The sequence below is a fragment of the Phyllobates terribilis genome, unplaced genomic scaffold (genome assembly GCF_046119375.1).
Source record: "Phyllobates terribilis strain yellow unplaced genomic scaffold, ASM4611937v1 Scaffold_1__5_contigs__length_1240528914, whole genome shotgun sequence".
In the NCBI taxonomy this organism is placed as follows: Eukaryota; Metazoa; Chordata; class Amphibia; order Anura; family Dendrobatidae; genus Phyllobates; species Phyllobates terribilis.
Window position 1 is genome coordinate 223787052 of NW_027362761.1, and position 13456 is coordinate 223800507.

Sequence of the window (13456 nt, forward strand, 5' to 3'; positions counted from 1 at the left end):
GACTGGATGAAAGTCATATTCAGTGATGAATTTTAAATCTGCATTGGGCAAGGTGATGATGTTCGAACTTCTGTTTGGTGCCGTTCCAATGAGATTTATAAAGATGACTGCATGAAGAGAACATGCAAATTTCCACAGTCATTGATGATATGGGGCTGCATGTCAGGTAAAGGCACTGGGGAGATGGCTGTCATTACATCTTCAATAAATGCCCAAGTTTACATCGATATTTTGGACAGTTTTCTTATCCCATCAATTGAAAGGATGTTTGGGGATGATGACATAATTTTTCAAGATGATAATGCATCCTGCCATAGAGCAAAAACTGTGAAAACATTCCTTGAAAGAAGACACCTAAGGTCAATGTCATGGCCTGCAAATAGTCCGGATCTCAATCCAATTGAAAATCTTTGGCGGAAGTTGAAGAAAATGGTCCATGACAAGGCTCCAACCTGCAAAGCTGATCTGGCAACAGCAATCAGAGAAAGTTGGAGCCAGATTGATGAAGAGTACTGTTTGTCACTCATTAAGTCCATGCCTCAGAGACTGCAAGCTGTTATTAAAGCCAGAGGTGGTGCAACAAAATACTAGTGATGTATTGGAGTGTTCTTTTGCTCATTTGTTTTTCATGATTCCATAATTTTTTCCTCAGAATTGAGTGATTCCATAATTTTTTTCCTCTGCTTGGTCTGAAAAAAATTACCCTTACTGAGTACCACATTTTTAATCTTGATTTCTTTTAGTGTTTCTTAAAGCCCTAAAGTTGCCATTTGAAATGACTTTAGTTTTGTGCCATGTCTGTGATCTGCTTTTTTTCAACAACATTAAACAACTGAATGAACATCCTCCGAGCCTGGTGATTCCATAATTTTGCCAGGGGTTGTATATAACAGCATAACTGTAGATACATCTTTGCAACTAATTTTAATTTATTGGTCAAACTTATCTAAAATAAAAAAATAAGCAACTAAGAGTTAATGGAGTATTAAATGGATTTTCTCAACATCCTAAATGGTTACAATTTCAAAGTGCTTGGGAAAACACACAACTTTGCAATTTACCTGTTATTAATAATACTCTCCATTCTCAATAATGAAGGAAATTGTATTTCTTATATATACTGCTTGGTGCCTAGGGTACTGGCCACTTCGGCAGTGTATTAGTGGTGGCCTATTTCCAAGGCAAAGAGCTTGTGCTTGCAAGTGCTTTTCTATAGAGAGTCTAAATGCTGTTCTGAAGCTGACTACGTCACTACCTCCCGCCCGCTTTAGTTCCACTTCGCTCTACTGATGTTGCAGAGGCAAAGCTGACTCTATTTGCAGTATCAGTAAATGCTAGGTTGAGCCAGTGAAGAGCACACTGTGCCCCCGCCCCTCTCCCCCAGCAAGCAGAAAGCCTGGAGCTAAAAAATTTATCATCAGAAACCCCACTTAATTGGCTGCAGAGACATGCAGGACTCCTTAGATTATACACCAACAGCGACTGTAATTAAATGCTGCAGTGGGAGAAAGGATTAAAGTGGTTGCCCAAGAAAATGAAAATGCTACACAGGCAGAAATGCAAATAAAATAATTAAATAATATACAGGTATACTTAGTCTTTTACGCCAGGCCATTCCAGCAATGTCTCCTTGTTGCTCCCAGCTTGTCTTCTGATCTCATCTGAAGATATCACAGCCAGAATAGTCCACTTCAGCAATTGGGCCAATTACTATACAGCATGAGACCTCAGAGGTCAGTGATTCCCTGCAGCAGTCACGTGTAGTAAACAGGCTGACATCTCATACAGAAGGTAAACAGAACACAGAGTGTATCTGGGACATGGCGCTGAAAAAGCCCACAGTAAAAGGGTGAGTACTGTATATGCTTTTTTACTATGTTATATGCACTCCTCCCTATCAGTGACTTTTTGTTTTTATCTTGGACAATTCCTTTAAACATTTAAATTTTGGTCAAATAACTGCATTGTCATTTTTTCTAATAATTTTGGTAAATAAAGTTTTTGGTAAATAAGTATTTTCCTCATGGCTACGCTTACAATCTGTGGTTATGGAGCATCTGAAAACCGCAGCAGGTGTTTCAACGAATGGCCGCACAGTCTTGCAGGTAAAACAACTGTTTCCCTGCAAAACTTAATGATTTTTTAACTTCTGTTGGAAAGCCAGATAGGGCTGAGTTAAAATCCTAAAACTGCAGGTTTTCTTGATTAGAGGCAACTGGCTAGCTTTGACTAAGAACCAGGGTATGTGTTCACCTGGAAGCTCTCAGTCTACTGGGGATGTTGAGCAGAGTGAAGTTTTTTGAAGCAGGTGAGTGATCAGCCAAAATGTGAGCTGTAGCTGGAAGAGAGACAAGCCAGAGTCAGTCTGAATGAAAACTGCACAGGTCAGCTAGGAAAGTTGAGCATGTCCATGTGTTGAAGCTACAGAGTAATGTGTGGAAGCTGCAGTCTGTTCAGTGTGACTTGTACATGGAGATAAACACTTCTTTTTGGTGCTGGAAACTGCTGGAGCTCATTCTGAAGGTGTTATCGAGACCGGTAGGTCCATACCTCTTCTTTGTGTAAAGTTTTCTCCAGGAGAACGGGCTGTATTATAACCTTATTATATCTGAGATGAAGAAAAGACCTCTGGTATTGGCGGCCTCAGCTAAAAGCTGAGAGGGAGGGGACTGTAATCTGTTCTGGTGAGCCTGCACTGACATATATATGCCTGCTGAATGGACTGTTTATTTGGCTATACCTTTGTGCCCAGAATAGGCTGTTTTAGATTTGAATCTCTTGAAGTTTTATGAAAGCAATAAAACTGCACATGTTTGGACCAAATCACATTGTCTGTGTGAATGCTACCTAATACTTATCAGAGACAGTGAATCCCTACACTCCTTAATTCTACTTGATGTTCATATCATTAATGAACACAGGTCACTATGAATGTCATGCTGATAGCACAGTACAGCTTCTGCACAGATGCGATCTGCTGCAGGAGCCCAACTGATTTAGACAGTCAGAATCCTGATGTAACGGCTAGGATCAGTGTTTTCACTGATCTCAGCAGTTTAAAACACCGCTTTAGGGGTTATATTATTTTACTGCTGGAGTGGTAACACTAATGTAAGTTCTATGCCCTTAGTATTATGACGCGCCCCCTGGGCCAGTGTTGTTGGGGATACCCGGAGCCGGATCAGATGGGGGGTTGTAGTCTCCGAGTGGCTGTGACCCGGTCCGTGCCCAGGGTGTCAAACTCAGTGTGTGGCAGTCCTACAGATGTTATTAGAGTTCTTTGTGTCGACTACGCCACCCGTTGATTTGCGGTCAATACGGCCGCCGCTGCAGCAGTGTCCACTGAGGCTGATGATGTGAGTGCAGCTTAGGTAGTATAACCCCCAACGGGAGGGGTATAGCCTCAGGGGGTCAGCCGTGGAGGATGGTGGTTGTGAAGGTGCAGCAAGGAGACTCAGAGACATAAAATGCAGTTCCAGGGTTTTACTTACTGGTGTTGCTCGGGTCACTGTGTACAGCAGTGACCACCCAAGCCGTGCTGCGTCCACCAGGTCCTGGACTCGGTCAACTCCCAGGCAACTCCGGAGTGTGGTCCTGAGCTCCTTTCTGTCTCTCCCTTCTTCTGGCCGTTCCCACCAGGGATCCACCTAAGTCCGGCTCCCTCGGGCCTCTTGTTGGTCAAGCCTCCTCTGGGCTCCCTGACCCTATTCTTGGTCTGCCTTCCGGGTGGATTTAGTGGGTGATCGTGGCAGATCCTGCCCACGACCTCCGGTTCCTGGCTAAGGTGTGCTGTAGCCTCTGCCAGCTTGGGATCCGGTACCCTGTTGCCGACCCTTCACCCTATTAGCTCTCTTATGGGCTCTTGGGGTCCCCTCTGCGCCTCTGGGTCTCTCTCTCTTCTCCTCTGCTCTGCTTCTCAGGCTCTCAGACAGACTGTCTGACTGACTGACTGTGGCTGACTGACTGACGTCTCACAGACTGACCCTGATCTAAGATGGTGCCCACCTTATATACTCCCTCTATGTGTGAGCTCAGGTGACCAGCACCCAATGAGCTCCTAACTTTACCCAGGCTGCTCCCCCTATCTGCCCCTACACTACTGGGATGTTCCACCCCCCTCCCACTCCAGCCAGGAACAGACACTGTCGTACCTGCACATTTCTCTAGTGGGAGTACCATCGGTCTGTTCCCCGGAAATGGGATGTGTGTAGTGCATGCAGCCTACTAGCTCAGTTCCACACTCCATCCTTACCCGGGAGTGGAATATCACACCTCTGGGTTGAGGTGCAATACCCCTGTAGCAGCCGAATCCTCAGGGTGCTACAATTATACTTACTAGCTGCCCCCTTCTCCTGTTATTGGCACTGCTCCGATCATCTTCTGCAAGTTGTGACCTGCAGAATCAGTCCAGTGCTTGCTGGAGGAGCAGGGAGTCACTACTCAATCTAAGTCTATGAGAGCCAGAAAGATGATCTCAAAGACTTTCATTGAGAGCTTGTGAGCGGTATCTCTAATTTCCGGTCAGTCAGAAATTGCGTCACAAGATGGTGAATAGGAACCTGAGCAGCGCTGGAAACAGCTGAAGACAGCGGCTAGTACGTATATACTGGGACAGGGAACTTACATTAGTGGCACCACTCCAGTCCTGAAATAAAAAGAAACACTGAAGTGGTGCTCTAAGCCTCATATGATGCTGTCAATAGTGATAGTGTCATATGAGTAGTTTGACTGAGGGAGAACACTGCTTCTGTCTGCACATAAGCATCCCCACAGTGCGATTCTGAGCTGATTATAAGTTGTTATGGCAGCTGGAGGCCTGAACATGGTCTTTGGGTCTGCTATATACTACAACCTATCAGAGCCTGCCAGAGGAAGGTCTAATTGGCTACCTGTCAGTAAAACATTGACAGAATTAGGGAAAGCACTGTAATACATAAGGGACGCACAGGTTAAAGGGAACCCGACATCAGGATTTACCCTTATTAACTAATTACAGCCCTGCATTTGTCATTAAACACTGATACAAAGCAACCCCAATGTTAACATAAAGTTGCTAGTAGTGATGAGCAAATGTGCTCCCCACTGCTCGGTACTCGCCCGAGCATCACGGTGCTCGACAAGCTCAGCGAGTATTTCCGGGTTGCTCCGGCGGGAACTCGGGTCCCCGCCCTGCATGTTTGGTGCTCTTTAGAGAGCCAATGAACATGTAGGAATTGTCTGCCACGCATTGTAATGCCGCAGCCATGTTGGTTGTGGCATTACAGTGATTGGCTGACCGCAACAGCATCATCAGGTCTATTTAAGACCTGGCACCACTATGCTCGTTATTGTCTACCCCGGAAACAGGCAGAATAGGGAGAGCTGCTGCTGAGTCAGGGAGAGATTTGCTTGTTTTTAGTTAGTAAAGGTATTCCACAACATATAAAGATATCCATCTGAAATAACAGTGGTTCTGAGGACTAATCTAGCTGCATATATTCAGTGGTGATAGCAAGAGTTAGGCAGGCAGGCAGGGTATGTGGCAGACTGCAGTGCATATAATGCAAGAGGGTCCATTGAGCGTCCTGTTAGTATAGGTTTTCCACAACATATATATAAATATATATCCATCTGAACTAACAGTCCTTCTGAGTACTAATACAGCTGCATATAATCAGTGTTAGGCAGGCAGGCAGTGAATGTGGCAGACTGTAGTGCATATAGCACAAGAGGGTCCATTAAACGTCCTGTCTGCTGCTGCTGTAATAATTACAGATATTTGTAGACATAGCCCCAGATATCAGGGGCCAGGGCACATTTTTCAGCTATGTTCCATATTTTAGCGATAAAAATCCAGAAATTTGAACTGAACGTGGAAAATATTGGCCTCATTTTCCATTCTGTTGCAGTGTGTCCGTCAAGCTATTCACACTAGGTCTCTGTGAAGAATGGTATTAGTAAATTACAGGCCTGCTATTTAAAACCATGGTCCTCTGTCAGACATATCACATATAACAGTGTTCCAAAATCAGCGATTTCTACCTTTATCTCGTTGCAGTGTGTCGGTCAAGCTATTCACACTAAGTCTCTGTGCAGAATAACATTAGTAAATTACAGGCCTGCTATTAAAAACTGTGGTTCTCTGTCAGACATATCACATATAACTGCGTTCCAAAATCAGCCACTTCTCGTGAACGTGGAAAATATTGTCCTCCATTTAAAATGGGCAAGGTGCATGGCAAGGGATGGGGAAGTGGACTTGGTGGTGCATGCAGAGGCTGAGGCAGAGGACGTGGCTGTGGGCAAGCTGAAATTGTGCCCCAACAAACACCCACATATTGTCGCTCGACCTTCCTGTGCCAATTACTAGGGGACCTCAGTACACCACTATTGAACCAAGAGCAGTGTCAAAAGGTTGTTGGTTGGGTAGCAGATAATGCTTCCAGTCACTCAGCCACCACCACCACCCTGTCTTCCACACGGTCAAGTCTCAGTAGCCGTGAGTCTGGACCGCATATTCCTCACCCTGATCCTCCTTCCTCCCACCATGCCAAGTTCCCGGAGAAACCTGATCCCACATTTGGACATTCAGAAGAGCTGTTCACTTTTCCATTAGTAGATTTGGGCCTCTCGCCCATACAGCTTCAAGCGAGTCAAGAGGAGAACGCATGTAGCGATGCCCAAATATTTGAGAATCCACTGTCACACGAAGGCAACAGTGGGAAAGAGCAATTACTGTTGCAAAAGGTGGATGATGATGATGATGATGAGACACAATTGCCAGGAAGTCAGGAGGAGAACCAAGGTGCGGAAGTGCAAGACGAGATGGTGGATCATAGAGCAACTGACCCAACCTGGCAGAGGGACATACAGAGCAAGGACAGCAGCACACAGGGGGAGGGAGGCGTCGCACCACAACAGGCAGGACGAAGCAGTGTGGTGGCCGCAGACACAAGGCAGGAAAGCATTCCTCGTAATGCCAACACGAAGGAAGTTGCCAGTACAACTGTTAGGTATTCCGGAGTCTGGTTGTTTTTTAAAGACTCTGCAGATAACCCCAAAAAGGCCATTTGCACCATCTGCCAGGCCAGCATCAGCAGGGGTAGCAAAACTAGTAGCCTGACCACCAGCATGATCAGGCACATTGCAACAAAGCACCTGACTATGTGTGCCGAACCCCAGGGTCCAGAAACAGTGTCTGCAAGTGACACCACTGCTTCTTCCGCTGGTGAGCGTGCACGCCAATCCCCTGTCCATAGAGCATGCCAAGATGCCTCCCGCACTGCACGTGTTGCTACACACTCTCAACTAGCACCATCAGCAAGCACGTCCACGTCCTTGCCCCAGTGCAGCGTTCAGTTGTCCCTACCCCAGTCCTTGGAACGCAAGTGCAAAAACGCACCCAACGCCACACAGGCCACACTACTAAATTCACACATTTTGTGATGCCTTTTAGGCTCGTGGAGACAGAAGCTTTCCGCAACCTTATGGCAGCGGCCGTCCGTCGGTACTCAGCCCCCAGTCGCCACTGTGTCTCCCGGCGTGCATTACACGAGCACGTGTCCCACAACATTAGCTGTGCCCTCAACAATGCAGTTACTGGGAAAGTCCACCTAACCACAGACACGTGGACAAGTGCTTGTGGGCAGGGATGGTACATCTCGCTGAAGGCACACTAGGTTAATATAGTGGAAGCCGGGACCCAGTCGGACCTTGGGATGGAACACGTCCTCCCGATGCCGAGTATTGTGGGCCCTTGGTCAATCAGGGTTGCCCCCACATTCTATAGCTACTGCACCTCCTCTTCAGCCTCCATCTCTGAAATGACCACATTAGTCACAAGCTGGAAGAACTGCAGCACTGCCTCAGCCAAGCGGTTACAGGCTATGCTGAAGCTAATATGCTTAGGTGACAAACCGCACAATGCTGAAAAGTTGTGGACAGCTCTGAAACCTACAGCCAGGCATGGTCATGTGTGACAATGGCTGAAATGTGGTGGCGGCTCTGAGGCGAGGCGAGCTCACACACGTACCCTGCCTGGCCCATGTGCTTAACCTCGTGGTTCAGCGGTTTCTCAAAACCTACCCGGATCTGCTTGTTAAAGTATGCCATTTGTGTGCCCATTTTAGAAAGTCAGCTACAGCTTCTGCTGCCCTTGCCATGCTTCAGCAGCGTTTGCAGCTTCCAGCTCATTGACTGATCTGCGATGTCCTCACACGTTGGAACTCTAAATTGCAGATATTGGGAAGGATTTGTGAGCAGAAGAGGGCAGTTGTTGACTACCAGCATCAACAAGGCCATCGGTATTCAGGTCAGGCTCCACACATAAAACCTCAGGAGTGGACATGGATGTTAGACATCTGTACGATCCTCCAAAACTTTTAGGACTTCACCAAGATGGTGAGCGGCAATGACACCATAATTAGAATCACCATCCCGCTTCTCTGTCTTCTGAAATGCTCTCTGCTCACAATTAAAGAGGATGCATTGCAGGCAGAGCACAATGAGATAGAGCAAGAAACCATACAGGGTGATTCCACACAGCCCAGCCTTATCTCATCCCAACGTGGATTGGGTGACAATGAGGAAGAGGAGGAGGAAGAACATGAGCTAGTTTCCTGCGCTATAGACGGTACTACCTGCACAACTATCATACCGTCTGTTCAGCATGGGTGGCTTGAGGACAGGGAGGAGGAGGATGAGGAGGAAAGAATGGTCAGCCATCCTCTTGGTGAGGACACGGAAGTCTTGCCTGTTAGCAGTCTGGCACACATGGCTGAGTTTATGTTACGCTGCCTTTCCCGTGACCCTCGCGTTGTCCAAATTTTGGGTGACAATCATTACTGGTTGGTGAAACTTCTAGACCCACGCTACAAGGAGAACTTTCTGTCTCTTATTCCCTTGCAGGACAGGCCTAATAAAATGGTGCAGTACGAGAAGGCCCTTGTAGCGGAATTATTTTAAAAATTCCCATCTGAAAAGGCTGGTGGCAGAGGTCACAGTTCGTTGGACAACCAAGTAGTACAGGTGAGAGAGACACAAATGCAATCCAGCAGAGGCAGGGTTACAATGTCAAAGTTCTGGGACAGTTTTCTCAGACCCTCCCATCGCACAGGCCCTGAGGTGCGGGGTACTCTCCCAAGGAGGGACAAGTTTTGTAGGATGGTGAGGGAGTACCTTGCCGACCGTACCAATGTCCTCCATGATTCCTCTGTGCCTTATAATTATTGGGTATCCAAGCTGGACACGTGGCATGAACTGGCTCTTTACGCCTTGGAGGTCCTGGCCTGCCCTGCCGCTAGCGTTTTGTCAGAGTGAGTTTTTAATCCCGCCGGTGGAATTACAACCGATAGGCACATTCGCCTGTCAACTGAAAATGCTGACAGGCTGACTCTTATAAAAATGAACAAGGCCTGGATTGGGTCAGACTTCTCAACACCACCGAATGATAGCAGCATAACATAAACTCAAATACAGTGTCTTTTTTTTGGGAGGTCTAACTCTATTCCCATGCACCTCTGTCTTCACACCCAGACATGGGTATACGCTTCCTAAATGTGTCTATTTGCTCTTTTCCTTCTCCTTCTCCTCAGGGAGACCCACTTCCTAATAATGGGAACATGGTTTTCAAGAGGCCCTCCGACCTCTACGACTCTTGCAAAGGGCAAAAGGGCATTGGAGTTCCTCCACATTTTTGGCAGCCGTTGCATTCACTGCATAGGCAAACAGTATGGGAGACCCACTTCCTAATAATGGGAACATTGTTTTCAGGAGGTCTTCCGACCTCTACATCTCTTGCAAGGAGCATCGGAGTTCCTCCAAATATTTTGGCAGCCGTTGCATTCACTGCATAGGCAAACAGTATGGGAGACCCACTTCCTAATAATGGGAACATTGTTTTCAGGAGGTCTTCCGACCTCTACATCTCTTGCAAGGAGCATCGGAGTTCCTCCAAATATTTTGGCAGCCGTTGCTTCACTACATAGGCAAACAGTATGGGAGACCCACTTCCTAATAATGGGAACATTGTTTTTAGGAGGCCCTCCAACCTCTACTTCTCTTGCAAGGGGCATTGGAGTTCATCCAAATTTTTGGCAGCCGTTGCATTCACTCCATAGGCAAACAGTATTGGAGACCCACTTCCTAATAATGGGAACATTGTTTTCAGGAGGCTCTCCAACCTCTACGTCTCTTACAAGGGACATTGGAGTTCCTCCAAATTTTTGGCAGACATTGCATTCACTCCATAGTCAAACAGTATGGGAGACCCACTGCTTTTTAATTGGAAAATGTCGTACTCGTTACTGTAGCCCAGCTCTATGTGTGTTTAAATTGTTAGTGAGGTGTTTCCTAAATTTTGGCAGCTGTTGGACTCACTGCATACCCTATAACTGTATAGCTTACCCTCACCTTTCTAATAAGAACATGTCATTACTGTGGCCCAGCTCTATGTGGGTTTAAATTGTAAGTGGGGTTTTTCCTAAATTTTGGCAGCCGTTGGACTCACTGCATACCCTATAACTGTATAGCAGATCCTCTCCTTTCTAATGGGAACATGTCGTTACTGTGGCCCAGCTCTATGTGTGTTTAAATTGTTAGTGGGGGTTTTCCCTAAAAAAAAATTTCTGAGACCCTTCTCTATGTGTCTTCAAAGGGGTATTGGGGTGCGTCCAAATTTTTGGCAGCCCTTGCAGTCACTGCATTAGCAATAACAGTATAGGAGACGCACTCTTTGATAATGGGAACCACAAAGCATAGTCGACTGCTGGCCCTTTAAGAATAGTAACGCTGTAAAAATAGTGTTTGTTACTTTCAAAATCCCTCCTTCATAAATTAAACAGGATGTGTCTGATCATGCCTCACACACCACATGGCCAAATAAGGTTGTAAAATGTTAAAATGACATTTCCTGGTGAATGCATTTGTCACGGTTGAAAGCAATGCAAAAGTGCAAAAACGCATCAAAAACGCTACGTGTGAACATAGCCCAAGGTGTGGAGGAGCATTTTTGTTTTGGTTTATTTATTTTGCCTTATATACAAGTCATTATCCTGGAAAGGATGTTCCTTAACATATTTCCCAGGAAAATCCATTTTGGTTTTGTTTTTGTATGTTTTATTGTGAGTCCGCAAAAGTGGCGTAATACTCTGACAATACTGTTTACAGCAGTGACCTGGGTGTCCGAAATGTTTCCAGGGGTCTACTCCATGTTGTTCCCATGTCATTTGAGCACTGTTACCATCGATTTGGGCAATTTTTAGGCCCTCCGCAGACCGCCGGGGGCAGCCGCCTGAAAAATGCTTGAGTTTCCCATAGACTTACATTGTGCTCTTTGCTTGTGTCGAGCACCCGAGTATTCCAATCTGCTCGACCAGAGCAACAAGTACCCGAGCATTTTAGTGCTCGCTCATCACTAGTTGCTAGCATAAATGTAAAATCAGCATTTTAATCTTGTGTTGCTGCATATTTTAATTAGCTTGAATAGTCGAAATGTCTTGCACTTCATGCTGAGCAGTCAGCCCAACCAGCCGATATCACGCTCATAGAGGCAACGTTAGTCTCTGTAATGCCCTCTGCCTCCTCCCTGCTTTCTGAATCACGCAAATGCCTTGCAGCAGCTGTGACTTAGGATATGCATGGTGATATGCCTGTGTGCCACTGCAATGACGTCACCTTGTGCAGACTCAAAGTCTGACCAGCTGAGCCGGGAGGTACTGGCATGTACAGAGAACTTCTACGTATGTGCCACTACTTGTCGGCTCTGCATTATACACAACAGCTATGAGATCACAGACAGAAGAGCTGGGTTCAAGTTGCGCTGTGATTTTCTTCCTATGTGTCACTGCACTAGCACATAGTGCTGAGTAGGCAAGTAGTGGTCCATAGGTAGAAAAGTTCACTGTCATAGGCATTTGTGTGATTAGGAAGCAAGGAGGAGGCAGAGGGAACTACTGGGACTAACCACGTTTCTATGAGTGTGATATCGGCTGTTTGGGCTGGACTGGTCAGCACGAAGTGCACGCCATTTCGACTAGTCAAGCTAATTAAAATATTCAGCAACACACAATTAAAATACTGATTTTATGTTTATGCTGGAAAATTTACCTTAACATTGGGGTTGCTAGAAATCAGTTTTTAACCCCTTCCTGACATTGGACATACCGGGTACGTCCTATTTTGCAGGGCGTTCCCCAGCAAATGGACTTTCTGGTACATCATGGCGATTGTGCGGCACAGGAGCTGTGCCTGCAAGATTTCTGCAAGAGGCTTGGCTTAGGTGATAGCCGAGTCCCAGCTGTCACAGCCAGGGGTGGTGCCCGTACCGTCCCCGGCTGTTCAACCCTGTAAATGCCATGATCAATAGTTATTGCAGCATTTACAAGGCTGGGAGAGGGATGGAGACTTCCAATCGGCACCGCACATGACAGGGGGCCTGTTTGGATCGACATCCCTGCAACATCATCACAGGCAGACGATCATTGTCTTGGTAACCCAAGGTCAAATGACGAATTCCAGGTCTGCCTGCTATGGTGGCCTGCTTAGACCATGCCAGCAGTAAATTATATCATCGCACACTCAGAGGTTCAAATGCAGTGTTCGTTTATTAATGAGGCATAACATCAAACCAAATAGTTGTAGTTGCGACAGTGATTGGCGACTGAAGACGTTTCGGCCTCATCCAGGCCTTATTCATTAAGTCGCGCTACTTATATTGGTTTAGATGCAGGTATGTGCCGACAGAGGTAAAGATAGAAATCTTTTTAATGGTGCTCTTGTATCGCGTGTTCCACAATCTATAAGAGATTAATTTGCTGGTGTGGTATGACACATCTGTGTCTTGGTACAGTGCTGGTGTCCCAGATATGGCAGGGAGAGGAGAGGAGGGGCGGTATAGCCGTTTCTCTGTATTGTTATTTGTGCACCATGGGAGGCTCGTTCCTGTTTGTTGTCTGTGGTGGTGTGGGGCTCCCAGGTATGGCTTGTGGAGGAAGGGCAGCGTGACCGTCTATCTTTACCTCTGTCGGCACATACCTGCATCTAAACCTATATAAGTAGCGCGACTTAATGAATAAGGCCTGGATGAGGCCGAAACGTCTTCAGTCGCCAATCACTGTTGCAACTACAACTATTTGGTTTGATGTTATGCCTCATTAATAAACGAATAGAGATGAGCGTTGTTCTACTCGAACTGTTCGCCAATCTCAAATTCGAGCTGTTTTGGGCGGTGTTCGAGCCGGTCGGCGAACACGAACAATTTGAGAAAAATTCGGCTGTTCGAGGTTATGTTCGATAACTGTTCGTGCACCAAAATAATAACTGGATTTTTTCTCAGTAATGATGAAAATTAATGTTAATACGCAGTTTGAGTGTACAGCGGGGCGGGGGGAGGGGCAGGGGATGGATCTCTGCAGGAACAATGAAGATCTCCATTTTTTTTTCTCTTTCCCGCATTTGCAGTGGGGAGGTGCAATCTGTC

The 13456-nt window shown here is 46.3% G+C and overlaps 1 long non-coding RNA gene across 1 annotated transcript in view; it reads left to right on the top strand.

Annotated features, from left to right (window-relative positions):
* Positions 1 to 1391: 1391 nt before the first annotated feature.
* The window catches only part of LOC141166444 (uncharacterized), a 148968-nt gene continuing 136903 nt past the window's right edge, over positions 1392 to 13456 (top strand). The window contains exon 1 of the long non-coding RNA XR_012251296.1: positions 1392 to 1849. This is a non-coding gene — a long non-coding RNA (uncharacterized lncRNA). The remainder of the gene's footprint in view (positions 1850 to 13456) is intronic.